Below are 17422 nucleotides of genomic sequence, written 5' to 3' on the forward strand. Positions count from 1 at the left end.
CTGATTCCACTCTTCCTCTCATGTCCAATCCATCACCAAATCCTGTTTGTTCTACTTAAAAACATCTCAGTCTGATCATTTCTTACTATTACCACCATCACTGTCACTTTCCACTATGTCTTTGGCCTGGATATTTCAGTCTTCACCACTAATACATCTGTGCTTGGAGATTTTATCTCTTTGTGTTATCCCTCTCAAGTTTTAGTGTATAGGTCATACTAATTTGTAAATAATTTGAAGAACTTTAATCTTTTCCTATGATCTGGCACAGGTTATAAAAGAAATTATGTATCCCTTGAAGTTTGGTAAAAATTTGTATATGAAACCCTCTGGGCCTGGCATCGTTTTTCTATCCATCTCTTTTTGGTTTTCATTTTATGGCTCTACTGGCTTTATCAAATGATTCAGTCACCCTTGTTTTCTTTTTTTTTTTTTTTTTACTATACTCTAGAAATGTTGGTAGAACTAATTAGGATAACCATCTAAACCAGAAATTTTCTTTGTGGAAATGCTTTTAATTACAAATGAAATATCTTGATGATTACTGGAGTATTCAGAAGTCTTACTTACTTTAGGTTGACTTTGATAAACTGTCACTTTTAGGGGTGTTTCAATTTCATTTTAGGGTTCTTCAAAACTGTTGGCATAAGGTTATTCATACTTCTTTATTTGTAATCGTTGTTGGAACTGTGATGTCCCCTCTGCATTCTTAATAGTATTTAATTTATGTCTTTATTCCTATTCTCTTGATCACTTTCTCCATTTTATTAATTCTAGTCAAAGATCCAACTTTTAGTTTTGATCTTCCCTTTGGTCACTTTTTTTTAAATCCTATTCCATTAATCTCAACTCTCAGTTTTAAAAACGTCCTCCCTCCTAATTTATTTCAAAAAAATTTTTTTTATTTCTTAAGTTGGATGTATTGCTTATTAGTTTTTAATCTTTCTTTGCAAATGTAATCATTTGAGGATAGTAATTTCTTTCTAAATACATTTTCATGGCATCTTTGCAAATTTTTGTTCTCATTATTCAGTTTTGACAATTTTAAATGGCTAGTGATTTTAGTATTCCCCATATTTTTATTTAGATTGTATTTATGTATCCTGGTGTATGAAAAAAATTGATCTTTTAAATATTGGCTTTTAATTTAAATTCATTAGGATCCAAGAGCCTGGTCCTATTATAATCTATTCATCTGTCCTTGAGAAGAATGTATGTTCTCTGTCAGCTACATGGAGAGTCATAATCCTTATAAATAAAACTTCTAAATTCAGTCATTCAAATATTTTATATCTTTAATTATCTGTCTCCTTTACCTATCAAGAGAACGAAATCTCCTAGTATAGTTGAGTTGTTATCTATAGATTCCTGAAGCCTATCAATTTTTTCATTATATAGTATGAGGTTATTTTTGCACACAAGTTTATATTATATCTTCCTGATCATTTAAAACTTTTGTCATAATATGCTGGTTATATCCACTCTTAATAATTTAATTGTCTTAAAGTCTAATTTTTATTAAAGTTATATCAGCTTTTATCATAGGAATTTTAATTAATATATAATTCCATATTTTTAGTTTAAAACTTTTTGTCTTTGAGTTATGTATTATTTTGTAAAGAACATTTGCCCTTTGAAGATGTTATTTTACTGGTTTATCATTGTTGCTGTTGAAAAGTCTGCAGTTAATCTAATATTTTTTGATGTTTTGAAAAGATGTCTTTACACTCTAGTTTCCTTTTAAGGTTTTTCTATTTTCTTTGGTGATTTGTAATTTTACTACAATATGAATGGCTGTAGCTTCTTTTTGTGTGCTTTTATATATTGTGCTTCCTTTATTTAGGAATCTAGTTTTTGCCAGTTCTAGGAAATTATCCTCCATTATCTCTTAATATCTGTTCTTTCTATTCTTTCCTGTTGGGACTAGGATTAAGCATATGTTATAGCCTCTTATTTTACCCTCAGTATCGTACTTTCTCTTTCATACCTTCTGTTTTCTTCCTGTGTCATATTCTGGATAATGTCTCAGATCTAGCACAATGGTCACTAAACCTCACTGTAGCTACGTATAATCTGCATTGCCTTTTCATTCAGTTTTTTTAAAGATTATATTTTTTAACTTTAAAATCCTGTTTATTTTTTGGTGTATATTCCTCATGGTTTGATGTTTTATTTCATATTTTATTCCATATTTTATTTTTTTAACATTTTATTGTTATATATACTACGTGTGATAATGCAGATGTCTGAGCTCTTTGAAGGTCTGAATCTGTTGTGTGTCATTTCCTCTAACTCTCATTAATGGTTCTGTTTTCAGGTGTGTTTAATTTATAATGACTAGCCTATCATATTGTTGAAAGGGTAAGATTAAAATGAATCTTTTACCCACAAATGGAATTGTGTTGGTAGGATTATTTGACTTGAAGTAAAAGTGATAGTTAATAAGCTGTATATACCTGTACTTATTAAGCCCCTTTTGCCAAGGTCACGGGATGAAGGAAACCTTTGCCATGGACACTTTGCTGGGTCTGTGCAGTCAGTGCCTCCCAGAAGGCCTTTGCCACATACATGCTGGAAAGGTTCATGAGCCTTAAATTTAGGATGGTTAGAGGTTTTTCTGTACTAGAAATAGCACCAGTAAAATGCAGGTAATATCAGGTAAGAAAAGCATTCAAGTCAAGAATTTTCAAGTGTTTACATTTTGTGTTCTAAAGAGAAAAAAAAATCCTGGTTGTTTTGAGTAGGTGGCTACTAAACATTAAGAGAAAATTGAAATATCCTCTGGTTTAAGGAAGAAAAAATGAGAGTATATTACATAGTAAAATTATCAATCAATTGAAGAAAAATCTTTAAATCACATGAGATGCTCTAACAACTAGCTCTTGTCAGAAACTTCAGTGGGTCCATTTTCAGATTTTGGATATGATTTTATTTTATGTATTTTTTTTAGAATGTTTACATATTTTTATTTAAATCGGTTTACTTTTATAAACTTAAATACATCTGTACCATTGTTACATCAATTTATTTGTATTTTATTAATATAAAATAATTAAAAAATTTTTTTTCATTGAGATTGTTCACATACAATACAATTATCCAAAGATCCAAGGTGTACAATCAATTGCCCATTGTAACATCATACAGCCGTGCATCCATCACCACAATTAATTTTTTTTTCAACTTTTAGAACATTTTCATTACTCCAGAAAAGAAATAAAGACAAAAAAAGGAAACTCAAATCTTCCCATATTCCTACCTACCCCCCCCATTATTGACTGATAGTACTGGTATAGTACATTTGTTACTGTTGATGAAAGAATATTAAAATACTACTAACTGTAGTATATAGTTTGCAATAGGTAGATATATTTTTCCTATATGCCCCTCTATTATTAACTTCTAGTTATAGTTTCATGCATTTGTTCTAGTTCATGAGAGAGATTTCTAATATTTGAGCAGTTAATCATGGACATTGTCCACCACAAGATACACTGGTTTGTACATTCCCATCTTTTAACCTCCACCTTTCCTTCTGGTGACATACGTGACTCTGAGCTTACCCTTTCTACCACCTTCACACACCATTCAGCACTGTTAGTTCTTTTCACAACATGCTACCAGCACCTCTGTCCAGTTCTAAACGTTTAAGTTCACCCTAGTTGAACATTCTGCTCATAATGAGAACTGCTCCCATTCTTTAGCCTCATTCTATATCCTGGTAACTTTATATTTCATGTCTATGAATTTACATATTATAATTAGTTCATATCAGTGAGACCATGCAGTATTTGTCCTTATATGTCTGTCTTATTTCACTCAATATAGTTCCCTCAAGGTTGCTTCATCAACCCATTTTTTTAAAGATGGTTTTGTTCACACATCATACATTCTATCCTAAGTAAACCACTGTTCGTTCCTTGTACAGTCACATATTTATGTATTCAGCACCATTGCCACTATCTATATAAGGACATCTCCATTTCTTCCACAAAAAAGGAGGAAGAGTCTAAGAAGATAGACAAAAGAAAAAGAAGAAAGAGAGAGAAAAAAAACATGACAGCTAGAAAGAAACAAAGGGAAAAATAGCATTAAACTAAAGTAGAATAAAGAGTCAGACAACATTACCAATCCCAGGAGTCCCATATCCTTCCCTTATGTACCCCCCCCCCGCCCCATATGCATTTAGGTTTGGTATATTGCCTTTATTATATTAAAGGAAGCATAATACAATGATTCTGTTAATTGTAGTCTCTAGTTTGCATTGATTGTATTTTCCCCCAATCCCATCCAATTTTTAACACCTTGCAATGTTGACATTTATTTGTTCTACCTCATGTAAAAACATATTTGTACCTTTTATTACAGTTGATGAGCACCCTACATTTCACTGAGTTATACAGTCCCAGTCTTTATCTTTCTTCTTGCCTTCAGGTGTCACACATGCTCCTAATCTTCCTCTTTCAACCATATTCACAGTCATCTTTGTTCAGTATATTTACATTTCTGTGCTACTATCTCCCAAAATTGTTTTCCAAACCTCTCACTCCTGTCTTTTCCTTTCTGTCTGCAGTGTTTCCCTTAGTGTTTCTTGTAGAGCAGGTATCATGTTCGCAAACTGTCATTGTCAGAGAATATTTTAACCTCTCTTTCATATTTGAAGGACAGTTTTGCTGGATATAGGATTCTTGGTTGGTGGTTTTTCTCTTTAAGTATATTGAATATATCAACACATTTCCTTCTTGCCTCCATGGTTTCTTTTGAAAAATCTGCACATAGTCTTATCAAGCTTCCTTTGTATGTGATGGATTGCTTTTCTCTTGCTGCTTTCAGGATTCTCTCTTATCTTTGACGTTTGATAATCTGATTATTAAGTGTCTTGGCATAGGCCTATTCAGTTCTATTCTGTTTGGGATATGCTGCTCTTCCTGGATCCATAATTTTATGTCTTTCATAAGAGATGGGAAATTTTCAGTGATTATTTCTTCCATTATTGGGAAATTTTCATCAATTATTTCCTCTATTATTGCTTCTGCTCATTTTCCCTTCTCTTCTTCTGGACACCAATGACATGTACATTCCTACATTTCATGTTGTCCTTCAATTCCTGGAGACGTTGCTCTTATTTTTCCATTCTTTTCTCTATCTGTTCTTTTGTGTGTAGACTTTCAGGTTTCTTGTTCTCCAGTTCCTGAGTGTTTTCTTTTGCCTCTTGAGGTCCACTGTTGTATGTCTCCATTGTGTCTTTCATCTCTTGTGTTGTGCCTTTCATTCCCATAGATTCTGCCAGTTGTTTTTTCGAACTTTTGATTTCTACCTTATGTACACCCAGTGTTTTCATTGTATGCTTCATCTCTTTTGCCATATCTTTCCTAAATTTTTGAATTGATTTAACATTAGTTTAAATTCTTGTATCTCAGTTCAAGTATAAGTTTTTTCCTTTGGCTGGGCTATAACTTCATTTTTCTTAGTGTAGGTTGTAGTTTTCTGTTGTCTAGGCGTCTGGTTTCCTTGGTTACCCCAATCAGGTTTTCCCAGACCAGAACGGGCTCAGGTCTTGGAACTAGGCAATAGTATCCCATTTCCCTGAGGGTGTCTTAGAAGATTGATACACCCTGTGAGGCCTCAAGTCACTGTGCTTTTCTGCCCAGCAGGTGATGCCTGTCAGCCTATAGCTCCAGACTGGTGTAAAGAGGTGTGACCCATGGCTGTTTTCACCCAGGCTCTGGTGTCTGGTTCTGAATTGAAGGGGTGTAGTAGAGCTTGGCACCACCTTCTTCCTCTTAGGGAAGATACACCCCTGAGGGAGAGGTCATTTACATTTGAATAGTCTCTTTGCCTGTGTTATCTCCACCCTTGTCTGGGTCAGAGTGCTAGGAACTGAAAATGGCTGAGGCTTTCTCCACTGAGCTGAAAAAGGGACAGAAAGCCCCCTTCAGGACCATTGTGTGGCCACCCTCTGGCTCTCCAAGGTCAGTTGTCTCCAGAAGCCTCTGTCTGCTTGTTGGGGATTCGTAGCTTGTATTGAGCAGTCCATGCTTATTAATTAAAGCCCCAGTTAGAGCTCAGCTGAGCTATATTCGCTTGCTCAGAGAGTGCTGCTCTCTAGCACCGTGAGGCTTTGCAGTTTGGGCCGTGGGGGTGGGGGCTCCTGGCTCAGATCTGCAGATTTAATTACAGATTTTATGCTGCAATCTGGGGCATTCCTCCCAATTCAGGTTGTTGTATGATGAGTGGACAGTCATGTTTGTCCCCTCGCAGTTATTCTAGATTATTTGCTAGTTGTTCCTGGTTGTTTATTAGTTGTTCCAAGTGGACAAACTAGCTTCCACTCCTCTCTATGCTGCCATCTTCTTCCATCTCTATATGATTTTATTTTAAAGTGGGGATTTCTTAAAATGTTCTGTGAGAGTTTTTCAGTGAGGTGGTTGAGTAAAAGGAGTAGGACTCATGATAGTAGATCAAATAGAGGGAAGAAAAAATAGAGTAATAGAGCTTTGTCCTCTACTGGAACCTCCTGTTTCCTTTTGTAACCCTTAAGTTAGGGAGGGGGGTGATGGTGGAGTGGGAACTACCCAGACTCTCATACCCAATTGGCAGAATAGCCTGGACTGCCTCGTAGACATTCATGCTGCAAGAATCTTCTGGATTACTTAAAATTTTGGTGTGTATATTCAGATCATCCTTCATTTTTTTAATGTAGTTAGAATTATACTATTCTTCTTAAAAAAAGTTGTTGCTTTTCCTTTGATTAATTAAACTAAGTTTATACATTTTTAAATCTTATTTTATAAAACTTGATTCTCTGTGTAATTACAATATGAGAACCCAAGGTGAAGTGTATGAAGGGAAAAAATCAAGCCCTGAACTTCTTACTCGTGATATCTTCCTAAATGGGATCATTTTGATTCTTTTATAGCAGCATGGGTCACCTAATCACAACTTTAAGGCTGTGAAAGTTATTTTTCCATACACGGATGACTTCCAAAGTCAGTGCTCCTGTAAGAGGTTAACTTCTCTATGGTCGCAGTCATTTCAGCTTATACAACTTACGGCTCTTTATCTTTCTTGAGCACCTGTTAAGAATTACTGAAGCAGGCAATGATGCATAAAAATTCCTGACTTACACAGTCTCAGAGACTGAGAGATTTTTCAGGGTTCTATCCTCTTTATTAAATAATGGCTCTCAACACGGAAGTTGAGTCCTTTAAGATAGCAGGTAACTTTGCAGTTATTTTTTCCTACCTACAAGTATCCCCATAGCCTCTTAAGAAAACAAAACTAAATTTCAGATAAAGGAATAATCTTATAAATCTGTTGTCAGGGCTTTCTACTGAGCTTGCATATTCCACCAGGCCTATTCCTGATATTTCAGTCTTGGTAGGTCTGAGTTCACACTTTTGTTCTCAAGAAGTGAGGGCTCACATAACCCTTTAGATTTGACCTTCTGGGGAAACTGTAGTAGGAAAAGGATGCTGCTACCTCTTTGTTACTCATTAAAAACAGTAGTAAATTTCAAAGTGTTGTATTCAGTATCAGTGCCAAAGTTTTCTATAATTATTATTATAGACAGTTACCAGTTAGACCAGTCAGATCCAGTCACTTGTTTTTGTCATGATTGGTCTATGCATATTGCACAGATGTGACGAAAACCTTTATTATGTTATGTTATGGATGATGATAGAAAGCATCAATATCTAGGTTCTCTTGGTCCAATTAGTTTTCTATGTATAGATGTCAACTCAATCTCTTTTATTCAGACACAAGGTGATTTCTGTAAAGGTAAATTGTTTATGAGAAAAATTCTAGGCTACTGGTATTGGAAAAATGATGTTTGAAAAACATTTTATTGTGTTACATGACATTCAGAGAAGCAGTGTGCTGTTTCACTGTGCTATTTTTGTGCTTGAATCAAGGTGCAAGTGACCAGTGCAGCCTTCTTCATCCCTGCCTGATACATTGATTGTCATCATGACTTATTGCTTGTTGCTCATTATCAGGATTCATTAAAAAGAGTCAGTATAGCTTTAATCTCTTTCATCGAAGAGAGGTTTTCTAACTTCCTGAGATAAATCAACCCTGTCTTCATTGTCCTTCTCCCCTTGCCAGCTGATGCTCCTAAGATACCCAGATATTCTGCAATTAATTGGACTGTTTCCTACAGGAAAAAGTTTTGGATTTTTACTCCCGTATTTGGGATACCTTTTATTCAGATCCTTAAGCTCTAATATCATCTTTAAAGCTTTTCCTGGAGTAATATGGGAAGGCATTTGATGGCAGAATAAGAGTAAGATCCAAGGAATTTTTAAGTGTAAAGTGTAACAATGGCAAAGAAATAAGGATAATTGAATAAATGAACACAAAAGGGTTAGGTCTTTGGGTCTGATAGTCTCCTGTTATAACTTAGAGAAATGCAATGGATTATGTCACCAGAGCAATATATGAATGTTATATACAGAAATTAATGAATAACTGATGGCATAAAATTGTTCCCCAAACTATGAATTATTCTTCTGCTAGTGAATGCTGTTTAGTAATCTTTCTAAGACTGGATTTAGGTATGCTTAAATAGATATAAAAATCGTTGAATCCCTTTTCCTACCTTGAATATATTAAGGTTTTTTTTACCCTAAATTGTGAATGCACAGAATGTGTAGATTCATACATCATCTCATTTGATGGAAAGGAAATCTTACTTTAATCCTCTTTATTGGGCCTACTTTGTAATTGATTTCACTTATTGGAGAGCTGTATGGAAGTACATTTCTGAGTATGCAAATTTTTTAATCTCACTCACTGCTCATGATCATAAATCAGGGAGGAGTTTAATAAATTGAGACAAATTCAAGGAAAGTTCAATGACTGCCAATATTGTTCCCTCAGGGCTGTGTAACAGGTGTTTGAGGGTAGTAACTACATCCCCAAAGCAAATGGTAATCTGCAAAGTCTGGGGGCGGTAGTAGGGATGGGAAATGCTGGCAGAAGGAATTGAAAATGTAGTTTTCATTTGCATATGTTTACGATTATTTAATGATAGCCTTGAACATAAAGTTCTTTGGACTTTTGAGGAAGAAACAAATTCCTGTCTGTTCTTATTCACTAAGTTATTCACTAACTAGGAGGATCACTAAGAGGATACTGTCAGATCTCCATACAGCATCTTAAAGGTGTATTCAAATAATTGTTGCATTGATAAATTTCACTGGCATGTTGATTGTTCTGGATTCCATTTTACTGGACACTGTTGTACTTCTATAAATGGTCTTAAAAACTGACAGCATCTCACAGGTTGAACTGAATGCTTCTGAGAATAATATTTTTAAAGGGCTCCTCCTCTACCAAAAGGACTCTCTAGTATCAGATATGCTGGCAGGATAATTATAGGGTTTATTATTATCAACACAAGACTGTCAGTATATGGATGCTGTTCCTATACATAAATACACTCTTAGCTTTTTTAAACAGTGTGATTCACTGCCTCACGTACAAACAGCAAGGTCATCCAGAGTGAGAAACCAATTGTCCCCCAGTTACCAACCTTCATTCACATCTCTGTAAACAGTACCAGCTTTCATACTGCTAAAAATACCCTGTTACTAACTTATTGAAAGACATTGCTCACTTCTGGGATCTCGGTTCCATGCGTGAGGTGCAGAGAGTAAATGTTCTACTAAAGCTAAACATGAAAAGCCCCAGTGATTATGTTCACACATAGAGTTGAAAAAGTGATTAGAAGCACTGTGTCATTTAACACGAAGAACATAGCTTTCAATTATAAAAGCCTGTTAAAAGTCGTTACGGTGAAAGTTTACTGCTATGAAGACATATAAATAAGCAAACAAAACTAATGCACATGCTAGTGTCAGGTCTGTACCATGTCTAGTGTATTGTCTCACTGGAACATTTGACTCTATCATATAAAGAAAGTCTAAACGTTTATTTGTTTCAACAAGGAATCATCTTTCCAAACTTCACTTTATGCACATGCAAAGGTCGCATATAGTTGTAGTTCCACACCACTTTAATGCTTTAGAAATTTAATATTTAGAGTTCTGGTCTGAAGCCTACAGATTCAGTTGTTTCTGTGTATTACCAGTAGTTCCTGGGTGTAAAACACCTTGGTGGTGGGCTGGACTATTCCTATTTTCCTAGGAAACATGTTGCATATTGTAAAATTAAAATTCATATTAAACTACCAGTCATTTCTGTTATTTTGAAAACAAAATTTAAAATCTCAGAATGGCTTATTTTATTTCTTATTTTACCCATCAATGTTATATATTATTATATTTGTGGTATATCTTCCTTGAATTGTAAGCTTCTTGACAGCATCTTTGTTGTTTTTTTATCAGTTGGATCACTAAATGCACCTGGACTTTGAACATAGTGTGCATCATCCTCAAAAACAGAGAAAATATCTACCACTCTTTTAACAACGATCACAGATAAATCCCTCCACTCCCCTCCTGGTCTCCAATTTCCTTTGAAAATTCTTAGAATAAGTAGGAAAAAAGGAACCCCTCCAGACTATAAACCCAAGTGTGATTAATTACATAAACTACTAAAAGTACCACAGAACTATATAAACTTTATCTTTGTGCATCTGAAACATGGAAACTATAAATTTCAGCCTAATTCAATGAATTGACTCACAGCTTTCTTTGTGACTATGGTACAAAAACTCAACAGAGTCTATTTGCTAGTCTCAGAGGACAGCCATATGGTGAATTAAATTCTTAACTAGTGTACAAGTAGCTGAGAGTTTTTTTTAAACCAGTATAGTTTTCACTACCAATAACACACTTTGGCAAGACTGATGCTAAATAGAGTTAGTAACTGAATCTGGAGAAAGAGAACTGAAAAGGAAATAGAATTCATTGAACATGTATTTTGACCCAAATTCTGTACATTTGTTGATTTGATCATATCTCTGTGAGGTCTGTGCTTTAACATGTTTATATGGTATTTATGTATGGTATATATGATATCTCTCTCTCTATATATATATATGATATATATGAGAAAACTGAAGAGCAGAGGAGCTATTTAATCTGTCAGGAAATCTGGCTAAAACTTGAATTTAGGTTTGTCTGACACCAAAATACTAACACTTTCTACTTCCTTAAAATATCCTTTGCAATAAAACTATGTATCATTGAAGTTTAATTTTTTTCCTATCCAACTATATGATTTCTATTATGTAAAACAGAGCCCAAAGGGAACTGATTCTCTTTTTGAATTTTTTAAAATTACTGGTTTTTAGAGATAATATCTGAATATGGTACAAAATTTATTGATATAAAAGACTGAAAGAAATCTTCTTCCCATCCCTGTGTGCAGTCACTTATTTTCCCCCTCCAGAGGCAACCAATTTTATCGATTTGGTTGGTGTCATTCCGTAGACATTCTCTGAAAATATCAGCATGTTTTTCAAGTTGCTTTTCACTTAAAATACCTTGGATATTGTTTTATATCAGTACATATAATGCTATCTCTTTTAATGGCCACGTAATATTCTACTTTATCCTAGGGCCTAATTATTTCACTAGCCCCCAATGATCAATTTCTAGATTGCTACATTTTTCTTTTATTACTGAAACTAAAGCTTCATCTTTGTATTATATCACTCCACTCGTCCTAAAATCTCAAGGATAATTCCCAGAAGTGAACTTTCTAGAAAAGATGGCATGTTTAATTTTTAAAGACATCAGGTTGAATATCCTTAAATATTTTTAAGCTCATTAAAAAATGAATTTCTGCTGAGAAGCTCAGGGTCCTTTATGAATTACACAAAATTGACATCAAAATGCTGGGAAGAGGCAATCTGCAATTATTGCATTAAAGCTATTATTAAATTAAGAACCAGCACAAGAAAGCCAGTGGCAACTCCTGCTGTGTGGTTGTTATTGTTTTATAGATCTTACGTATCTGTGAGGCTAGAAGAAGAGCAAAAAGTTAGGGGAGAATTTTAGAGGAGGAGAAGCAGAACCTGATTTCATAGAAACACAGCCTTCAAGGCTGCAGGACAGAAACACACCAGGGCCGAGAGAGGTCAATCCCTGAGCCTTTGTTCTCCCCAACCTCCACCTTTACCTTCAGAAGCCAGGCAATCAGAAGGCCTTGAATTTACAGATGAGAAAAAGGATGCCAAATTGTGATTAAAAAGAGGTTGACCAAAATCTGAAGGGACTTTAATATCAAGTAGATACAAGAACTGATGAACTGATGATTGACTTTTAGAAGAAAAGTCTCAGTATGACTCTCAAATGCTTTGACTGTATGTACATGGTCAGACTTAAATCAAAGAAACATTTTTGTCCTGTGAGGATGCTTTTTATGACCTAGTTCTATACCCTGTGCTGCATACCATAGTATACAACCATAAATATTATCATATTTTTGCATAATGCTTCTACAAGTCTTTATGTATCTATATCAAGGATATCTAAAAACAACCCAGACCTTTGGAACAATGGTGAAACCTATTGGAATCATAATGCAGATGTAACTTTTTATAAGAGATGGAAAACATAGCTCTTCATTTCCTTGTCTTGATTATGTTCCGTGACAATTTTCTTATGTTCTGGACGCAAACGTGATCTTCTTACATTTAAGCATGAATAGTTCCTCTTTCAATTTTCTCTAATTGCCACTCTGATGTCTTCTCTGAAGTCTTGCACTTCTCTTTCCAATGCTTCACTTTTTTTTTTTTTTTTTTTAAACACTATTGCTCAAATGTTGACTCTTAGAGACTGGGGATGGAATTTGACAATACATCTCCTTTTACAATGGGTCCACATATTCTTTGGCCTGGGTTAGAAATGGGGCCTTTGGCATGGAGTCTGCAGGAAGGCAAAGGGGGTAGGTGGCTCATCCATTCAGGCTGAGCTGTGCAATGGAAACTAGAGAGTGGGCCGGGCTCCCAGCTCCCTTCACCCCAGATACTGGAACACTGTTACAGTAAGAGTGACTGGACCCATCTGGTAAAACCTGGCACTCAAGGAGAAATGTGCACATCAGCACCTCTTAGGGTGTTTCCCAATTGTTCCTGTGCCAAGAGTTAGTTGTACAAAGTTCTGAGTTATTACTTAGAGAGCCCTGCTTCAGTGGAGGTATAGAATCTGAGACTTTACCTGGGATACTCTAACTTGTGAACTTTCTTCAGAAAGACTTTCTGGATGTGTACAAGGTAGCACCCAAAACTGGCTAAACATGAAGAAGAGAATAAGGCTGATCACCTTGGTTTTGATTCTTGACCTGGCCAAGGCCTAGAAAGACAGCTGATTGCCTAATTACCTTCAGAATAATTCAATCCAACTGGAAAGCCTAGGGAGTTCCTAAGGTCAGCAAGTAGATTCATTGATAGCTCCAGTTTCTGAAAACCTGTGTGTCTGACTTGGATCTTGTATCCCCACCCCTGACCTAATCCTGATTTTAGTCATTTTAACTTCATGTTTCCTTGCTAGATGGCAGGCTTCTTTCCACTGGTGAATCCACATTATTTACCTCTGACCTCAGATTCATCCCCTGTAGATGTAATATTGGCCTATAACTTCTTTATATGCTATTAAATCTAAAGTTTTTGTCTCTTTTATTGCTTATCACTAATTCATGGTGACTTTATATCTCTCCCCAGTAATTTGCTTTCTAATGTAAGTGTAGATCTTTATTAGAGCAGCAAGGTAGAAAGGTAAAATATTAAGGATGACTGTTTAAATGATATACACATTTTAGAGCAACGAAATAAATCCAACATAGAGAAGCACCTTGATAATTATCCTAATCTTGCTTCCTCTTAGTCTTGAGCACAAGAAATCTGTCATGAATCAGTCTGAAACATTTCTGGTGAATGTGTGAGTGCCTGGCTCTTCTTTTTGAGAACTTCAGGGCAGATGAACATCATAAGCTCTTTAAAGTTCTATGGTTAGATAGGTCAATAGTCAGGTTATGAATTATCAGTAAAAGACTCTGGTTGCTCTTCAAAGTTTCCCACTTCTATTCTCTATTCTTTTCTCTTGTTGCTTAGAAATTAATAAAAGATAACACTTTGACATTCCTTTCTTTTTTTAATGACCTACAGACAAAACTAATCCTAATAGGTTACTTATTTCTTATATTATCAGTGATGTAAAGGTTTCTTATATACATAGACTGAACTAAAGATGCATTTTGGTAAGAGCAGGAAAACAATGTTTTAAGAATATTGAAGTGTCAAGAAAAAAGTTTCTTGCTTCTCATTTATTTGTGGCAAAAAACCATATTAGTTTTTAAATTTCCCCCGAATCTACTGTAGATATGAGGTAGCACAGCCACATTTATCTGTCTCTGATTTAATTCACCCATCTCTACTACTCAGTTGTTTATTTTCCTTATTCCAATTTTAATCCCCCCATTACTCCATGAGTGTATTTGCTGATATTTCTCACATTCTGGCCCTGAACTGAGACAAGTCCATGGTCTATGAACTAAGCAATGGAAATTGTGTGAAGTACCTTTTCTCCTTATGCCTTTTGTTGGTGAGAAAGAGGTTTAGGGGAAAATGTATCCCGAAACAACTTTTAGTCAATGCAATTTATAAATGGAGTGGTATTTTCCAGCTTCAGTGACCTGCTGAGAGAAGAACTTTAAGAAGTATCATTTCAAACAGTCATTTCATTCTGAAAAAGGATAGCTTTTGCTACAAAGCAGAACAAAACTTCCAAGCAAGAAGAACATTATTCTTTTGAATGTTGAAAATGAGCTCCTTTGTATTGTATATAATGGAAAGAAAGGAAAGACATCTAGGATTCAGACTTGCAGAATATATATTGCTGCTCAAGGCATGGGCAACTCACCAGTGGCGTGGGATGATTGTTTACGTAATTATTGTTCCACAACCCATTTATATGTGTGATGCATTATTAAAAGAGCACAACAGAGTAGGAATGAGAATTATATGGACCCAATGTGGCCATCATGGGCAATTTATATATGGGAAACTCTTGGTACTTAAAATCTATTGTTTAACAGTAACAGATTGTTTGGTGGAATACAGAGCAAAACCAACAAATAAAGGAGGATAAAAACATTCTGAGTTTCAGTTAGAACAGAAAAGCTGGAGTGGCTTTGCTTCTGCCCATTATTCATCTGAAGAGGCTTGTTCAGAAATCTGCAGTCAAGCTCTCTGTAAAATGTGATAGAAACAGTGATCACAAATGTGAATTTCCTTCCTCTTCATATTCCTTTTTATTTTGTTTTTCATCCATGGTCAGCTTATGGGTTATTTGGAAGTGTGAATGTTGGTTTTATTTAAAATAGTTCATATAACAAGGAAGTGATTATTTACTGAGCTGCTTTCTCTGATTTAGGGTCTTGGAATGATGTTCTGGGAGACTAAAAAAACTTATTAAATCTCCTGTGGTTTGCAAAATGGAGCTTTCATACTTTTCTGTCAAGATGTGTATTTACAAAACTGGAGACTATAGCAAAACTCAAGAACATTGTTGATTTCCAGAATGTGCAGAAATTCAGGCTCAAGATAGATGAGGATGGAGCTGATGACAGTGGAGGTTGTTCTCCTCACAGTCAAGTGCTCTGAGTTCAGTGGAATCAGTTTGAAGAACTATAAGAGTCCTTTAGAAAATGAAGCCACAGTTTCAGTAGAAAATCCAAAATTTTGGAAAATAAATAAAACTTAAAGATATTTCATCTTCTTTGGGCCATTAACTTTTGATACGTCTGCATTATCAGGCATCTGCCTTGTCCACGTGGCTTGCCCGTGTGGCTAAAGGAAACTGACCAACATGAAAATAAATGGTACCTCCCTGAATATAGAACATATCTAGAGTTTGGACACAAGACTTCTCAAATTACCTGCTATGTGTTCAGGTGTGGGTGTCTGGATAGTCCTGGCAATGTTCAATACATTGTCTTTTGTGAAATTGCTAAGTTAAAATTCAGGGTGGCTAGAGAATGAATTTAACACCCTCAGTTTCATGACCTTCAAAGTTACTCAAGTTCTCTGAAACTTGGTTTCCTTATTTGTAAAAGGTGGCTGATGATAATATCACATTTGTTTTTTTTGTAAAAGCAAAGATAGTTAAGGTCCTTAATAGAGGGTATGGAGCTTAAAAACTAAAGCTTTATTAGTAATTAGAAAACACAGAAAAACACTTCATTTATCAATAGTAATAAAAATATTCCAGATAAAACTTTATAAGCAATATGCACAAAGGTTGTCATAAAACTTCAGATGACTAAATAAATTCAGTGGAATTGCTTGGGAAGGCTTAATATTAAAAAGATGTTATTTCTTGCAAACCAATATACAGATTTAGTGCAATTTGAATTAAAATCTTAGAGGATTTTTTTTTAAACTTAAATGAGTCTAAAAAGGTTAGGATATGCTTGTACTTAGGATCTTAGTATAATGTGATTTTTATTTGATTCTCTGATGAAATGAATTTAAACTTTTTGATTACTTGTATGAGAAAATACTGGGCATGAACCCAGCACTTGTTTAAATGCAATGATGTATTTTGCATTAAGGTGTGTAGAAAATTATTATTCAAAATGCTACCTGCTATTACGATTATCCTGGTGACATTTAAATCCCAAGCACACACACATCAGAGTAAATTCAACAGAAATTGGGAAAAAAAAAAAAAAAAAAAAAGGTTGGGTGGGTGGAGGATTGGCTGGGATAACTGGGATAATAAAACAAAGAACAAAAAGGTTCTAATCCAAAGAGTAATCAACCAAAATGGAAGCCTAAGATGCTCCAGGGTTCTGTTACTCCACAGAATCTTTGAAAAATAAGCAAAAATTGGCAAAGGCATCTTCTTCTAAGCTCCAGCGAATAACTAAAGGGTAGGAGCCAAATCAAGAAAATGCAGCTTAAAAAATGGTAGACGGAGCTTGTGGGGTCCTTGCTGGTCCCTCCCTGATCTCCACCCAAGTGTGGTATGGAACCAGCCTAAGCTCCCATTGGGGTCCTTGGTTTTGTTCTGGAGAGAACAGGCTACCCCTATATGCATATTGGGGTGTGTATGTTTTGGTGCTCATCTATCAAGTGGAAGCCTGAAAGACTAAACTAGAAACTCCTCTCTGGCTTACCCCATCAGGACATTTCCTGCAGATAGAAGCACATTGCCGACCAAAGCAGTCTAAGAAAGAACTCAAAGTGGTCAGGGACAAAGGATGATACATTATACAATAGAGCACCTGGAGAGGGAAGAAAGTATTTCCTTGAGTAGAGAGGGGTCATCCAAATTTCTGTAAACAGAATTTCCAAGGACATTAGCAAACACAAGTTAAGGATAAGACATGGGTTTGTATTGTCTCATTGATATAAAATTAGTTGAATGAACAAATTGAGTCAGAAACTAGAATATATCTTACAGGGGCTGGGATGTAGGTAGGGAATAGGTTGTTAATGCTTAAC

The sequence above is a fragment of the Choloepus didactylus genome, chromosome 17 (genome assembly GCF_015220235.1).
Source record: "Choloepus didactylus isolate mChoDid1 chromosome 17, mChoDid1.pri, whole genome shotgun sequence".
In the NCBI taxonomy this organism is placed as follows: Eukaryota; Metazoa; Chordata; class Mammalia; order Pilosa; family Megalonychidae; genus Choloepus; species Choloepus didactylus.